Source organism: Tupaia chinensis, unplaced genomic scaffold (assembly GCF_000334495.1).
Source record: "Tupaia chinensis unplaced genomic scaffold, TupChi_1.0 Scaffold000047_1, whole genome shotgun sequence".
Taxonomy (NCBI): domain Eukaryota; kingdom Metazoa; phylum Chordata; class Mammalia; order Scandentia; family Tupaiidae; genus Tupaia; species Tupaia belangeri.
The window spans coordinates 8,281,332-8,299,234 of record NW_006159505.1 but is presented as its reverse complement, the minus strand read 5'-3'; the positions used below and the strand labels follow the sequence as shown (position 1 = coordinate 8,299,234).

At 47.2% G+C, this 17,903-nt stretch overlaps 1 protein-coding gene across 1 annotated transcript in view; it reads right to left on the bottom strand.

Moving 5' to 3' along the window:
* Positions 1-17,903, bottom strand: part of LOC102495642 (SH3 and multiple ankyrin repeat domains protein 2) — a gene marked incomplete at its 3' end in the record, with an annotated part of 501,991 nt that overhangs the window by 462,532 nt on the left and 21,556 nt on the right. The window contains 1 exon segment of the mRNA XM_006141097.3: positions 2,327-2,424.

The window sequence follows — 17,903 nt, the reverse complement described above, 5'->3', positions numbered from 1 at the left end:
CTGCCGGGGGGGGCTCCCAGAGGAGACACATCCCAGAGAAGAAAGCCCACCACCTCCCACACATCAGCAAGCTCCTTCTCCCAGTTGAGAGGCTCTGGGAGGTTCTTTTAGAGACTAATCACCCCCATGAACAGAACTCCCCAGAGCAGCTCCCCTTCCCTGGAGACCACTGACTGAGTGGTAGAGAGCCCTGGCTAGGAACCAAAAATAAATGCACTCACTCTCAGCCGCCATGAGCTGCCCAGACTGGCTCGTCATGTAGGATCCAGAGCCTTTTCAAATACGGTTACCAGACCTCACTAGTTTTTTTTTGTTTGTTTTGCTTTATTTTTTTTTTTAATTTCCCAGAGGGTATTTGTGCTCACTGGAAAGAGAGAATGAGTACAAGGGAGAGAGAAACAGCACCGGGGGGAATGGTCACGCTGCAATTCCTTCTCCTCCATCTCTCTCTCCTTTTGGAATTAGCATGTTTCTCAACACCAGGTCCAGGACTCAGGAGCTCACAGTCACCGCGTGGGACCCAGCCACTTGAACCACCATGTCACCAGCTGGCTCCACAGATCTCACTGTGGTAACAAGCAAAAGTTCAATTCAATTGGTCCAAGTGTCCTTTCCTCACTTAAGTCCCTGGAGGAGATAAGAAGAGCTTGGTACAAACCGAGGCTCACAGAGGCTCGAGGTGCTGCGAGCTAGCCAGAACGTGGCCAGTGAGCTGGCCTGATGCAGGTGCTATTCTAGATGATGAAACCCACGCAGCCCAGTGGGCTCTGAGCTCTGCCTCCTGCTACCAGCTCACTAATGTCAGGTCCCAAGTTCACACCCCACGGAAGTCCACATTCATGTCTAGTTGCTTGCCTCATGTCCTGTGGCTCAAGTCAGTGCTTGGGCATGCACTCACTCCTGTCCTGTGAACAGGGACAAATCTGCTCCCCTCTTGAGCCTGCTGCTGACCCCCAAACAGAGGGGCAGACTACCATCTTCCCTAGAACCACACATTCTCACAGACGTAAACTTGACACCTTGTGACTGAGCTGGCCAGAGAGCCAGAACTGTGAGCCTAACGGGAAAGTGACTAGCATAGGTCTCTGCCTACTTGGCCAGGATGCTGGGGATGGTGGGAGCACGTGCCACCCCCTGCTCAAGAGAACCCCTTCCCACAAGAGATGGAAGAAGGAAACTACAGAAGCTAGAGACAGGGCTTGAAGACTTGGAGGGACGCTGGGATGCAGAGAAGGGAGGGATATGGAGAGTGGGAAGATTCAAAGTAGATTTTAGACAGAGCTGGTAGGCTGCGGCGTTGGAAGCAGCAAGTCCAGAGAGCAGGTGCCCCCCCAAAGCCACGGGGGACCAGGACCAGGAGGTACTGGGACGTGCCTCATTCCTGTCTTGTGCTCATAATCTTGGACAGACATTCTCACCAGGCCACGGAGGATGAAGCGCAGATATACAAACAAGGCATTAACAGATACACACCATCTCCATGGTACTGAGGTCTCACTGAGGGGGCAGCTAGGGAAAAATGTCTCATAATGGCTTATTAGGACGGCAATAATGACAAAAGTGTTGAGAGACCGCCCAAGAGGTCCAGACTCCAAGTATCTGCCTTTAAGGTCCCCAGGACAGGGGGTCAGGCTAGGAGTCCTGCACCAACAGCCCTAACATGTGGCCAGCCAGGCCGGGAGCAGCCGCTCAGTGACCCTGTGAGAGTGATCAAGTACCGACTGCGAAGGGCCTGCCTTCACCTGAGAATGGCGGTGGCTGCACTTTCCGCATGGAGGCAGCAGTACAGGGATGTTAATGAGGACTCAGCAAGTGCAGGTTTTAAGCACAGATCACCAGTGAAGGGATACCAGTGAAGCAGAGTGTGGGCCACTGGGCACTAGGCAAGGAGCTCAGGGTGTGTCTTCATGCTAGAGGGCACACAGGGCATGCCAGGCCTCCCTCTGTCCTTCCTTCTGGTCAGCAGCAGGCTCACCCCTGGTCTGAGCGGTGCTCAGAGTGTCTCCACCACTCCTGTTTGCAGTCATATGACTGAATCTGGCATGAGCATGACAACTGGGACCTCTCGGAGCAGACAGGAGAAGCCAGAGCTGGGACTTTGAGCCACAGGCCCTGCAGTCCCTCTAGGTCACACTAGCTGGACACTAAGGGCAGCCTGGTTTCCCCGGCACCAAGAACAACTCCATCCACCTTCCTGTCACCCAAATGCAAACACGCAGGCCTGACCACAGTAACCAGCTGTCCTCTGGCCACGATGCTCAGGGACCAAACCTGATGAAGGCCATTGGCTTATAGATAACAAGGACGAGAAAATGTTCTAACTCACCAGAGGGGTAGGCAGACTAAGCCGTGCGGGAAGTCCTAGCACAGGAACCGTCTGTGCTCTGGGTAGCCAAGGCAGGGAGAACAGAAAGCTTTCCAGACCTGTGAAGAGACAGAAACCAGAGTCAGTAGAGGCTACTGAGAGGTACATGTTAAAACGTCATGTACGGGCCAGCAGGTGGCGTGGTGGTGGGGGCGCTGGACTCCCACATGGCCGACTGTGGTTTGAGTTCTGGACCTGGCAACTTGCTTTCTCATTTTCTCTCTCTCTCTCTCTCTCTCTCTCTGGTCAAATTAAAATAATAATAATAACCAATAAAATTAAATAATTATTAAAAGAAAAAATCATGTAGATCCTGGGCTTTCTGAGCTAAAAATCAGACTTCACTTTTCCCCTTGGGAAGATGGAGGACTTCCTCTGGCCAACATGAAGTATGACTAGACACCCAGGGTGTTGTGTAGAACACCAGCCTAAGACTCGGAAGGGTGGGGAGAGGAAGGCAGACCGGCCAGGGACAGGTGTGAGGACTCAGAGCTTTCTCCTCGCCTCATACAGCCCAGACATGCGACCCAGGAACAGCAACAGGGGCAGGACGAAAGCTGCTGTCCTTAATAAAGAACCTGAAATGTGGCCACTAAGATGACATGTTTAGACAAAAGCCGCTCTACGCCAGCCAGAAACAGCCACTGCGCCCCACCCCACCTACAGCAGAGGCCAAGTGAGGAGGTCAGATCTCCACTGTGTGTGGTGGTAATGTGGCATCCAATCCCTCGCCCGGGCAATGTCCAATAAGCCAAAGTGGGAAGCGGGGACATTAACTTCCAACAGGCAGTAATGAGCTCTTTAACCAAGTATCAGTGTATAGACGTTGGTAATACAGGAAGAGGATTACATGTCATGACCAAGTGGAGTTTACTCCAAGGATGCAAGGCTGGTCTAATACTGTTTTATTTTTAAAAGAATTATTTTATTATTTAACTTAATTTATTTATCTATTTATTTAAGTATCTATTTATTTAAATAAATAGATAGATAAATGTATTTATGCCATCTGCCAGCCCCCTAATATTTATTTTTAAAAATTGATAAATGTAGGGGGCCAAGAGGTGGCATGGTGGTTAAGGTATTGGACTCCCACATGGCCAAACACAGTTCAAGTCCCAGACCTGGCAGCTTGCTTTCTCATTCTCTCTCTCGTTCTCTCTTACTCTCTGGTCAAATTAAAATAAATAAATAAGTAAAGTTAAATAAAATAATTCGTTAAAAAAAAAAAAAATCAATTGCATCCCATATGCTAGCAGTGAACATGTAGATATCAAAGCTAAAAATATAACACTATTTCAACTGCTTTTCTAAATGTAATGATTAGGTATAAATCTAACAAAACGTACAGTACTTACATGCCGAAATCTACACCACATTGATGAGAGTCAGGAGTCAATTCTTCCCAAATTGATCTACAAGTTGAATGTAATTAAAATCCCAGCTATCTTTTTAAGATATGGACTATGTATTCAAAAATTTATACAGAAAGGGAAAGGAACTAGAATTAAACAATCTAAAAAACAAGACTAAGGTGAGAAAAATCAGTCTACCCAATTTCAAGATTATATACTACAGTAATCAAAGTTGTGTTGGTCCAGGGGAGGGATAGGTGCATAGCAGTAGGACTTTGTATTTTTATAAGAATTATTTAATTTTATTTATGAATATTTTTTAGATTTATTTAATTTTATTTATTCATTGTTATTTTATTTTTTAATTATTTATTTAACTTTACTTATTCATTCATTCATTTTTAATTTGACTAGAGAGATACAGAGAGAGAGAGAGAGTGAAAAATCGCTCCCCTTGAACTATGGTCAGCCATGTGGGAGCACCCAGTGCCTTAACCACCATGCCACCTGCTGGTCCCCATTCATTTATCTTAATTTGACCCAGAGAAAGACATAGAGAGAGGGGGATAGTGAGAAAGCAAGATACCAGGTCTGGGACTTGAACTGTGGTCAGCCATGTGGAAATGTCCAACACCTTAACCACCATTCCACCTACTGGCCCCATGATTATTACTACTTAATTTTGCTATAAGGCACGTGTGCTCATCAGAGACACAGAGATAGAGAGAGATGGGGAGAGTGAGAAAACAAGTCACCAGGTCCGAGACTCAAACCACAGTTAGCCATGTGGAGTCTAGCACCTTAACTACCACACCACCTGTTGGACCAAACAGCAATAGGCCTTTATAATAGAAAACCACCACACAAGTACATCCAGCTGATTTTCGCACAAAGGTGCAAAAATTCAATGGGAGAAAGATTATCTTGTCAACCAATAGTGTCAGAGCAATTGGATATCCATAGGCAAAATAATGAACATCCTAGGCCTCATGTCTTATACAAAAATTAATTCAAAATAAATCCTGGGCTTAGATATAAAACATAAAATGATAAAACTTTTACAAAAAAAATGTAAAGAAAAGAAACAGGAGGAAACTTCAGAATCTGGAGATAGGCGATGACTTCTTGGACTTGATGCAAAATCTAAGTCCACACACAGAAAAACTGGGGCTGGTTATGGGATCCCACATGGCCGGCCATGGTCTGAGTCCCAATGGCTTGAAAAACATACCAAGCAGGGGCCAGCAGATGGCATAATGGTCGTAGCACTGGACTCCCATATGACCAACCACGGTTTGAGTCCCAGACTTGGAAGCCTGAAACTCACACCAGGCCAGGCATGTGTGCATGCATGCCCCAAATCCCAAGAAGTGAATAGAAGAGAAAAGACTATGGCATGGCCATGGCCACTGGGGGGTGATTTCTCACTTTCTCTCTATCTCTCTGTCTTCAGAGAGTGCACATGCCCTATAGCAAGAACAGCTCTCGGAAAAAATTTTTTTAAAAAAAGAAAAGATATATCAGGCACATGTGTATGCAAACTCGAAACCCCAATAGGATGCAGAAATGGAGAAGGGATTGCAACAGGACCACAGCCCACTAGGGTATTCTCCTGCCAAGTCCTGACACCCTCCGGCAGCTAAATACATACATACATAAAGACTGATAAATAAGACCTTGCAAAAATTTAAAAATTTGGCTCTGTAAAGGACTCCGTTAAAAGGATAAAATCACAAATCATGAAATGGAAGAAAATGTAAACCACATATTTGACAAAGGACAACTTGACATTCAACAACATGCAAACAAACAAAAACAACAATCCAATTAAAACACAACAAAAGACCTAAAGAGACTTCTTACCAAAGAGGACACATAGATGGCAAATAAACCCACAAAAAGATAACCAACATCATTAGCCATTAAAGTAACGAATTAAAATGAGATGACTGCAGGACCAGCAGGGTAAAGTAACACAAATTAAAATGAGATGACTGCAGGACCAGCAGGTGGCGTGGTGGCTAAGGTGCTGGACACTCCCACATGGCTAACCATAGTTCAAGTCCCGGACCTAGTGGCTTGCTTTCTCACTTTCCCTGTCTGTGTGTGTGTGTGTCTGTCTGATCAAATTGGAATAAGTGAATGAATGAATAAATAAATAAATAATTCTCTTTTAAAGACATTGAGATGACTGATAAGTAGCTTAACAGCTAAAATAAACAGTAACACCCACTGCTAGTGAGAAAATGGAGAAACGTCATATACTGCTGGGAGAAATATATAATAAAATGGCCCAGCCATTCTGGAAAATGGTGTAGCAGCTTCTTAAAAATCTAAACATGCAACTGCCATATGATTCAAAAAGCACACACCTGGGCATTTTTCCCAGCGAAAGGAAGACTTATGGTCACAGAACAACCTGTACGTTAATGTGGATAGCAGCTTTCACTGTAATAGACAAAACCTGCAAACAATCCAGATGGCCTCCAAAGGGTGACTGGCTAAACAATCTGATACGTATGTGCCGTGGGATATTACTCAGCAATAAAAAAGAAAGAGCTACTGATACAGGCAACCATCTGGATGAATCTCTAGAGAGTTACATGGAGAGAGACAGAGACTTATCCCAAAAGGATATTTGCTATTACTGAAATCATGACATCAGTGGCGATCAGATTAGTAGTTCCCAGGGGTTACGGAGTTGGTGAGGGGGAGAGGAAGTGTGCGTGACTATAAAGGACCAACATAAGGGATCCTTGTGTTGATCACAATATTAGTGTTCTCATGCTAGCCATGCCCTTATCCTGGCTGTCATACTATAGTACAGTTCCCCAAAATACTACTGTTGCTATAAACCAGCTAAAGGGCACAGGGAACATCTCTGTATTTTTCTTACAAGTGTATTTACCTTAAAATTAAGAAGATCAGAGCCAGCAGGTGGTATGGTAGTTAAGGCACTGGACTCCCACGTGGCCAACTATGATTCGAGTACCGGACCCAGCAACTTGCTTTCTCACTTTGTCTCTCTCTCTGGTGAGCACGTGTGCCTGATAGCAAACTAAAAAACAATCATAATAATAAATTAAATAGGTTCTTAAAATAAAAAGATCAATTGTTTTTTAAAGTACATTGTGAAAAAAAAAAAAAACTGCACACAAAGTAACTATATAATCCAGCAATTGCACTCCTAGGCTTATACCTAAAACTAATAAAACACACCTCTATGCTAAACACCACCAAGGCCAAGATGGAGTGACTTGGAGTCAGATCCAAACCAAAGCAGAGCCAGGAGGTCACAAGGAAGGGTACCCACGCACATTGGTCTGAGATTCAGAATTCTAACAAAAAATATCTGGAAATCCTTATGCATGCACACCTATGGTACACACTGCTACAAAAATGCTCTGTGATGATAAATTCCGATAAATTGCTTCCAAGAAGGCTTCTCCGCAGCAGCAACCAGTGTTACTGAGTAGTGGCAAGCTCCTGCAAGGAGCCTCTATGATGAATGGACTTTGTTTCAAAATGAATTTAGTTTACATGAACTTCTCCCTTTTGCCTTATAGGTTTCCCTTGCCTCAATCTCCTATGAGCCCTCAGGACATGTGTATTCCAGATTATAATCCCTTGATATTCCCAAATAAACTCATTTAGTTTGAGAGCTACTCTCTCAGTTGTTATCTAGGTTGACAACATGAAAACACAACTGTTCATTACAGCATGATTCATTACAACCAAAACGTGGAGGAAATCCAAATGCCCACCAGTTTATGAATGGATAAATGCACTGTGGTCTATCCACACAATGGAATATTATGCAGCCATGAAAATGAAGCACTGATCCATGCTACAACATGGATGAACTGTGAAAACACTCTGTTAAATTAAAGAAGCCAGACACAACTGACCTCATCTCAGAGGCAATGATTCCGTTCACACGAAATGCTCAGAACAGAGAAATCCAGAGGCAGGAAGCAGACCAGTTGCCACGGCAGGGAAGGGAAGAACAGAAAGCACCACTAATGGTTATGGAGTTTGTTTCTGAGGGGACTGATTTGTTCTAAAATCAACCAGGGTCATGGCTGCATAATCCTGTGACCACTAACACACTGCACTGCAGTCACGCATCACGTCATGGTGGGCACACATCCTGAGGAATGCGTTAGGTGTCTTTGCCATCGTTAAACAGATATCCTACATGGACGTGGACACAGAGCCTACTCCACACACAGGCTAGTGGCATAACCTCATGGGACCACCTTCACATAGGCGGTCCCCCTTCACTGCAGCACCACAGTGACACATGTCTGTACTTTAAAAGTGACTTATTTGGTATGTAAATTGTACCTCAATGTGTTTAAGACAAGGAGTAATGACTGGGTTGTAGACAATAATAACAGCAGCCACTGAAGGGTGATGCTCCTCCCCCCACAGGGAGTAACTAAAGTACTGAACTATTTCTTTTTCTTTGGAGAGGTTTTTGCTATAGAGCGCGTGCACTTGCCTGAAAGCCAGAGAGACAGAAAGCGAGAAATCACTCCCAGGGGGTGATGGCCACGCCGCAATCCCTTCTCCTCCATTCCCCTCTCGGGAACTTGGGCATGTCCCCACACGCGCCTGGCGTGAATTTAAACCATTGGGCCTGGGACTCAAACCACGGTCAACTATATGGGAGTCCAGCAACATAGCCATCTGCTGGACCCAGTATTGAACTATTTAAAAATGCTAGCCATGGGGCCAGCAGGTGGTTTGTACGTTAAGGTGCTGGACTCTCACATAATTGACGGGTTCAAGTCCCAGACCTGGCAGCTTGCTTTCTCACTTTCCTTCTCTCTCTCGCTATTTCTGGTGAGCACGTATAACCTTATAGCGAAATTAAAATAATAATAATAATTTTTTTAAATATAAAAGAAATAAAGATAAAAATGCTAGCCTTCAGATGTCTATTTTTAGAAGCGCAGGTGATTCTCAGAGATGGAAATCATGATTGCAAAGCACTCTGAACCTGCTCTGTAACCCTAGGGGAATGCCTGAGGCACAGAGCCCCGGGCTTCAAGTCATTAGGTCTGTCTCTATGTCCTGGACAGACCCAAGCAGACCAAACTGCCCGAGCCTGGGGCCTTTTCTTGGAAGGTGCCATAAAGCAAGAGCATGGATTCATGGATTCTGAAGTCGGCCTGCCTGATCCCAGCCCTGCTTAGCCGCTCACCCACCATTCACAGCCTGGATACTTCTATGTCCTCATCTGTCACAAGGGAATGAATAGCCATGATTGCTCCAAGAGTCCTGGGACTTACATGGGCATGTATGGGTGGGCTCGGCCACCCCCACAGGTACCCTGAGGAGAAAATGTCCACACTTCTCCCTGGTCTGTGAAAGCCCACACCACGGGTCCTCTAAGGGGCCACTACTCTACTCCTCTCAAAAGAAGAGAAGGCAAGGGCCAGCAGGTGGTATGGTGGTTAAGGCACTGGACTCCCACATGGCCCGCAGCAGTTTGAGTACTAGACCTGGCCACTTGCTTTCTCGCTCGCACTATATATCCCTCTCTCTGGTAAAGAAAAAAAAAAGAAATAATTATTTTTAAAATAATTTTAAAAAATAAGCGAAAGCAAATGTTCAAACAAAACCTGGTGTGTGAATGTTCACAGCAGCACCATTTACAACAGCCAAGAACTAGAAACAACCCAAGGCCCATGGATTTTCTATCCATGGGGTTTATCTATACCATGGACTATTACTCAGCCACGAAAAGGAATGAAGAACTGATACATACAACATGCGTTGTTCATTGTGGCATAATAAACACAGTGCCCTTTGTCTCCTGTTCCTGGCACAGAGATCCCAAAGCTCTCAGAATTCCTTGAGGAATGAGCCCCTTTGGATCCCACCTGCGTTTATGTTAATGATATAAGAGCCTGGAGGTGGGGCTGGTCACCAGGGAGACCCAGTGATTAGAGGGTGGGAATGTGGGGGATTTCAGCCCCACCCAGAGACCCCTGGGAAGGCAGGAAGGGCTAGAGGTGAAGCTCCACACTCTTGAAAAAGGAGATTTGATAAGCTTCCCAGCTAGTACCAGGAGGATGCTCCCCAACTCCACAGGGACAGACCCCTGCACGCAGGACCCTTCCAGACCTCATCCTATGGACCCCTTCCTGACCATCTGCATCCTTCATAATAAGCCAGTAAATGTAAGTGAAATGTTTCCCTGAGTTCTGAGAGCTGCTCTAGTAAATTAATCAAACTCGAGGAGAGGGTCACGTGAACTCTGATTTATAGCCAGTCGGGCAAAAATCGGAGACCCAGGGCTTACAATTAGCACTGAGGTGGGGCCACTCTGTGGGACTGAGCCTTGAACTTGCAGGATCTGACTCTGTCTCCAGGCCAACAGCATCAGAATTGAACTAAATTAGAGGACACCTCCTTGGTGGCCTGGTGTCCACAGGAGATCGGTGTGTGGTGTCAGAAGTCTTCTGAGAGCGCAAACAGTGTGCTTCTCTCATCCTAGAAAAGCTTATGCTGAGTGAAAAGAACCAGGCACAAAAAGCTACATTATGTGATTCCACTGATATGAAATGCCCAGAGTAAGCAAATCCACAGAGTAGACAGTCATTACCAGGGCCTTGGAGGGAGATGGAGTGATTGCTCCTGGGTGTGGGGCTTCCTTTGGGGGGTGATGAAGACTGGAAGTTTGGGAACTAGAAGTGTGTGGTGTACAACAGGAATACGCTAAATGCTACTGAATTGTATACTTTTCAGGCCAGCAGGTGGCATGGTGGTTAAGGCACTGGATTCTCATATATCCAACCGCAGTTCAAGTCCTGGACCCAGCGACTCAAAAATCACACCAGGCACATGTGCATGCATGCCCAAAATCCCAAGAAGGGAATGGAGAAGGGACTGTGGTTTAATCAGCCTCCCTGGGAATGATTTCTCACTTTCCCTCTGTCTGTCTGTCTCCCGTGAACCCAAGTACCCTATGGCAAAAATACACACATACATACATACATACATTTCACTGGACTAGACCTGTAGCCTAGTGGTTTAAGGAGCAAGATCCCACAATGCCAACTGTGGTTAGATTCCAGCTCTGACAGCTTGAGAAATATGCTGGGTACATGTGAAATCCCAACAAGATGGAGAAAGGGAGACATGACCATGCCTTACTGGAGAACGTTCTATTTCTTTGCCTCTCTGATAAGTGCATGTGGCCTCTGGAATTTTTTTTTTTAAGTGGTAAATTTCATGTTAGGTGAACTTTATCTGTGTAAAGGGGAAAAAGATCTCATTCTAAACAGTCCACAAAGATTCAGAATCTACTTCAAGGCAGGCAAACATTGAAAAAGGGTCCCGTGGTTTGAATTTGTCCCCCACAGTTTGTGTATTGGAAATGTAACCCCCTATACTACTGGGCTGGGAGGTAGGACCTGTTAGAGGTGACTAGGTCGTGAGGACTCTGCCCTGGTGACTGGATTGATGCCGTTCTAGAAGGAGTGAGTGGGCTTGTTACAGAAGCCAGCTCCGTCCTCTGCTCCCTCTCAATATGGCATGACCCAGTGAGAAGGCCCTCACCAGATAAATGTCTCTTAACTTTGGACTTCCCAATCTCCAGAACAGTAAGGGTTACCCAGTCTCTATTATGATGGTTCAAAAAGGGACTAAAACATAGGGCAAAGGTCAACATTATCAGGCACGAGGAGAGAAGGAAAATCTTTGATTTCCAGGTCTTGTCAAAAGCTACTCCTGAGGCTCACATGACAGCCTGCCAGGGAGTGGCTACAGTGTGGACAGGCAAAGGAGTCCTCCTGTGTGCATGGCCTCTCCATAATGCTGTTTATGTCATCGCTGAGGTCTGTGCCAGAAGAAATGTGACCTTGATGACCTAGGATCTGCCCAGTCCCCTGATGAGGAAACTGAGGTCCAGGGTCTGGTAGGGACTAAGTGGCACGGCCCGGTCCAGGAGGCCAGCCTTTAACTTTGCCAGTCTCTGTTCAGCCTCCTCTGCTCCCTCGTGGAAATGTCTTATCAGAAAAGCAGGGCCAAGAGGGAAGGTGACCATGGCCAGATCTCACTCACAGCTAAGCCCCTCACTGTCCACAAGAGGCTTTTAATCCTCCCTGCCTCACAGCTCCCCTGCCACAGAGGGCCAACAGCACACACTGAAAATTGCTTACCATGTAGAATTACTCAGAAACAAAATTAAAATATGAATTATACCTGCTGGCCAACCCAGCAAACACTGTGGCCAGTAAAAGCATAGAAACCGTAACCTGGACCTCCCCTGTCCTGTGTGCATAATGATTCCTTCTTATGTGTACGCGCACATGCTGTGTTTTACAACAGGACAATCCCACCCCGGCTTCCAGAGTAGCTGAGACTACAAGCTCACATCACCACTCCTGGCTTTCAGGGGGGCTGGAAATGAACCTAGGCCTCCATGGGACTTCAGCCTGCTGACCGGCAGCATCTGGCAGAAACTACCACAGCCAGGCTGGTGCAGGACCCCTTCCGTGACCACAGGACAATGAGGATGGCAGCAGCTGGGAGGGACTTAGCACAGGTAGGACTTTGCAGGGACTGTCAGGGCTGTCCTTGGTGACCACTCCTGGGAGGCTGTCACGGCAACAGCTCCAAGGAGTCGGTGTCTCCCTGGATCTACCACTGTGGGAAATCCTCTCCCTGATGACCTTGGACTTGGCAGTTCTGTTCGCTTTGGCCAAGCAGATGAGAACAAAGGGACAATAGTTATTGTGACACAAACAGGAATTTAAAAATGGCCGGCACACTGCAGCTTGCTGTCTCGGTGTTCTTGGAAGTCCTACAACCAGCAAGTGACCACTCCAGGCTAACCAGCTGAGCCCTATCACACAGGGCTTTCAGAACCCTATGCTAAATAAGTCAGGGTTGGCAAACAATTGGCCCGTGCCTTTATCTACTTTTTTAATTTTTCTAGAGGGCACAGGCACTCATCAGAGGCAGATGGGGGGGAAGGGCTGGAGGAGAACACTGTCCAGGAGGACGGCCATACCACAATCCCTTCTCCTTCATTCTCTCGGGATCTGGGGCGTGGGCTCACACTAGAGCCAGCATGCTCTTCGAGCTGCCAAGTCTAGAATTTGACCCATGCAGTTGGCCACGTGGTATCTAGCGCTTCATCCACCATGCCTCTGGCTGGCCCCATGTCTTCTTGTACATAACAATGATTGGAATATGCCCATTCATTTACGTACTGCCTTTGGACTACAAAAGCACAGGTGAACACAAATGATGTACAAACACAATACATTTACTATCTGGTCCATTTTTTTGCCTTCTTTATCTTGTTAACTTCTTACCCTAACTTTCAGGATGGTTTGCTATGCAGCCGAGGTTAACTATACACCCTCAATGTGCTAGCTGCCTACCTGAGGGTGTCCTGACCTCCACTAAGGATCAGGAAGTGAGGGGTCGGGACCAGCAGTTAGTGTAATGGCTATGTCGCTGGACTCCCATGTAGTCAACCGCAGTTCACGTCCCGGACCCGGTGGCTTAAAACTCATGCCAGGCACGTGTGCGTGTGTGCCCAAGCTTAATAGAAAGGACTCTTAACTCTGTCATCAACCTTAGTCAATATTCCATCTCTACATTCCAAGCCCCTCCTCTTCCTTCTCTTCAATAATAGATGACAAGATAAAATCTCAAATGAACAAAAGCGCATCCACATGAAGAGAATCCCGAGGGCCAAGAGGGCCGACATGGACACCATACTCAGCTCCTGCTGGCCCAGGTGGAGGCAGGAGCAGCTCGGTCGCCTGGAACACCCAGGGGACTCAGGTGGCTCTTCTCAGGGGACTCTCCCTGCGATGCCTGCACTGCAGCCTCCACACCGGCTCACTGCACACCCCGGGTGAGGGAAGAGCTGCAGTCGGTCTCTGAAGCTGCTGGTTTCCCCTCTGAGAGGAAACGGGTTACCAGGGTGAGCACAGGTCCCCATCACCCTGAGCTCCTAAAAGGGGCACACTTGCAAAGCCTAGAACAGGGAGAGGCTGAGGTTCACATCCCAGCTTCTCCTGCTCAGCTATTACCAGGGCCTGCACACAAACCCCAGATCTGCAAAAGCCAGAGCCTGAACAGAGAGGAAGTTTTCAGACACCCCCCACCCCCCCACACACACACATGTGGCATGGGTCATATCTAAATGGATGACACACATTGTGAATCATGCCAAAAAGGGCAGTTCACAGTATGTGGATGCTCATTACAGTCTTGTGTAAATTATCTCATTTAATGCTCACAGCCATGTTATTACCCCATTTTATAAAGACAAGGAAATTGACGCCCAGAGAGATCCACTGGCTTGCCCAAGGTCACAAAGTAGTTGTACAGCAGAGCTACACACCACTTACTTACAGGACAGTCTAGCAAGCAGCCTGGAAAAATCCAGACACTCTTCCAAGCCCAAGGGGTGTGGGGCAAGAGTAGAGAGGTAAGAGGTTCGCTGCGGCTAGCAGTTACTCCCCACAAACTTAGAATTCTCCCAGGCACAAGGCCTGCCAACCACGGTCCAAAGATCATGGTGACATTCTCTCTGCCAGCACAAACGGACCATTGAGTTCCGGTCTTGCCTGAGTCCATCAGAAGCACCAGCAGAGCTGGACCCATCTTCATCCTTCCTGCTCCTCTCATGCTGCCTCGACCTACCCCAGAGGACTCAGGAAGAGTGGGCATCCAATCAGAGTCACATGGGACAGCATCCATTAATGGGGGAAGAACCAACTCAAGGTCTTCCTTGAGAACCATCTTGTTCTCAAAGGCCTGGAGGGCTTCAGCAAGGACTGCCCAGCAGGTGGTTAGAGAAGCCACTGGGTACAGCAGGGGGAGGGAAAATGGGGAGGGAAGCCGGACGAACGCTCACATCCCTTCCAGGTCTACAGGTGGAAACATGCAATGCCCAGGAGGGCTCGAAGCCCCATCAATGCACCTCTCTGGAGCTCAGTTTCCTCTTCTGTAAAATGGACACACAAACGCTTCCTCCCAGAGTGGGCTGAGAGGATTCCATGAGACTGAATGTGTGGCCATGCTGGCACAGCAGAACTGAAATGTCTCTGCCAATGTCCACAGATTCACGTGACAATGATGATGGTGACGTGAGCTACCTATAAAGGCATCCGTTTTATTTCATGTGACTGCACTGCTCCCTGGAAACTTTTTTTAACAACAGTTTATTTAGATGATGTAATTAAGTTAATAAGCCAGGTAGGGGACAGATGGTGGTGTAGCGGTAACACTCAGCGATGCTGAGCCCACGTGGAAGGCTCTAGGTTCATGTCCTGAGGTCCCCTTGTGCACACTGGGCACACATATGCGCCCATGGTCTGGGCTGAGGCTGGGGGCAGACAGCAGCCTGAAGACCCTGACGAAGGCACCTGTCTCTCCGCCTCTCACTCGTGTGCGCTCTCTCTCTTGGAAAGAATGAGTTATAAAGCTTTTTTAAAAAATCCCTTAAAGTGAAGATTCTTTACTTTTTTAATGTTTGCCAGAGGGGCATGTGTGCTCACTGGAGAGAGGTGGCAGGGTGGAGGGGTGGTGAGAAGGCATCCCACAGTCGATGGTCACACTGTAATCCATTCTCCTCCCTTCCTCCCTCCTGTTGGGATTTTGGACATGCACGTACACGCACCTGGAGTATTTTTTCAGGTCACTGGGTCCAGACTCAAACCATGCAATTGCCCATGTGGGATCCAGCTGCCTTAACCACATTACTGACTGGCCCTCAAATACTTTTCTATTTTTTTTTTAACAGAGATTTTTGCCTTAGGGCAGTTGTGATCACACGCGCGTGCGAGAGAGAGAGAAAGAAATCACCCCTTAGGGAGATGGCCATGCCACAATCCCTTCTCCTCCATTCTCTCAGGATCTTGGGCATGCACACATGCATGTGCCCAGCATGAGTTTAGGTTGCCAGTCTGGGACGTGAACCACAGGTGACTACCTCAGAGTCCAATGACATAACCACTACACCATCTTTTGACCCCTGCAAATCCATCTTTAAAAAATAAGCCTGGCAAGATTTTTGTCTCCAACTGTGGAGCCTCATGTAAATGGCTGCTAGGGGCTAACCCCTTGGGGGTATTTCCTTCCTTCCAGGAACCACTAACACCACCTCAGGCCACTAACCCCACGATCAAGTTACATTTTGGGGAGGCCTCTGCCATGGGTCTCGGGAGACCCCATTCCCCTGAGGGCTGGGTGGACTTCTCAGCAGCCACCAGAAAACTATGTGTATATCCAAGGGCAGCAATGAACGTTAAATAATAATACAAGACTATGCCCAAAGACTCTGGATTAAAGCCTGCTTCTCAGGACAGTAGGCCGTGGCAGCTATTCAGCCTGGCCGAGCCATGTTAAGAGTCTATACTAACCCTGAGCTGGCCGACAGGCTAGGGAGGCTCATCAGCACTGTGATTCGGGGATCCAGCAGGAAGCCTGCCAATGACTCACTGTGGGATTCTTGAGAGGGGTCCTCCCCTTCTCAAGGTCTGAGGATCTCTGGGAGGGTGGGAGACAGAAAGCAAGAAATCACCCCCCAGGGGGACTGGCCATGCCACTATCCCTTCTCCTCCTTCTCCTCTCAGGATTTTGAGTGTGCACACACATGAGCCTGGCATAATTTTCAAGCTGCCACGTCTGAGACTCGAACCACACAGCCAGCTATGTTGGACCCACTTTAACCACCACACTACAGGCTGGCCCAGTAGCCACATTTTAAAAAGTAAAATGCAAAGACAGTTGAAAATTATGTTTGCAATATAATGCCTGTAGCCCCAAATACACCAATTGTTACCACTTCTGCATGTGACCCCAGCCTCATTTCAGGAGCCACTTGAGCCTGGTGGCTCCCACAATGGACAGCGAGATTGCCCACAGAATGGCTCGGCCTTAGCCTGGGTGCCCTGTGCCTTGCTGGGGCTAGTGAGGGACCCTGTGCTAGCCAGCCCCTCTAAACTGGTTCCTGTCCATCACAAAATGGAGTGACGAGCAAAACAGTGTCTGTGGTTTCAAGGACGTTGCCAGGTCTCAAAGCTTATTTGAAACCACTGTAAACAAGCAGTGTGGACTTGGAGCTGAGCTCAGGAGACCAACGGGAAAGGAGAGCCAGAGCCCATCCCCCAGTGGACCCGGAAGCTGGATCATGACAGAAGGGGCAGGGCACAGCAATCACTCGGAGGCAGGGCATTCTGCGTGGAAGGAGATCAATTAGATCCCAAATACTAACTCAAGGTGGGTCAGAAATCCACAAACATTGGGCCAGCCCACCATGTGGTGGTTAAGGCACCTGGATCCTACGTGGTCAACTACATGGTTCAAGTCCCGGACACGACGGCTTGAAAAACACACTGGGCACATGTGTGTGTCCAAAATCCTGGAGTAGAATGGAGAAGGGGTCGCAGCTGGCCATCCCCCTGGAGGGTGCTTTCTCGCTTTCCCTCACTCTCTCTCAAGGTCTCTCTCTAGCAAGTACACATGACCTATGACAAAAATATTTTTTAATACGCAAAAGCAAAAACAAAAAGCAAAACACTAAAATTAAAAGAGAATATAGAAGAATATCTAATGGTAAGAGGGTAGGAATGCTTTGAAAAAGCTAAATCATAGAAACAAAATTAATTTGATTGGGGCCAGCAGGTGGCATGGTGGTTAAGGGCACTGCACTCCTACATGGCCAACCACAGTTTGAGTCCTGAACCTGGCAGCTTGCTTTCTCACTTTCCTCCTCTCTCTCTCGCCCACTCCCATCCCCGTCAAATTAAAATAAAGTTAAATGAAATAATTTTTAAAAATTAATTTGATCACATCTAAAGGTAAAACTTCTCCATGGCAAAAGGCTCCTTAAAAAAAGCAAAAAGGGCTCCTTACTATAAAAGCAAAAGTGAAAAGAAAAGCCAAACTAGGTAAAGTTGAATACGTAAAGAACATGAATAGGGAGAAGGCCAGCAGATGGCATGAAGGTTAAGGCAGCTGGATCCCATATGGCCAAATGTGCTGTTTGAGTCTCAGACCTGGTGACCTGAAAAACATGCCAGGCACGCATGGGTATGTGCCTAAAATTCCAAGAGAATGGAGAAGAAGGGATTACGGGGTGACCATCCACCGGGGGTGGGGGGGAAGGAGTCGTTTTCTCACTTCCCCTCTCTCTGTCTCTG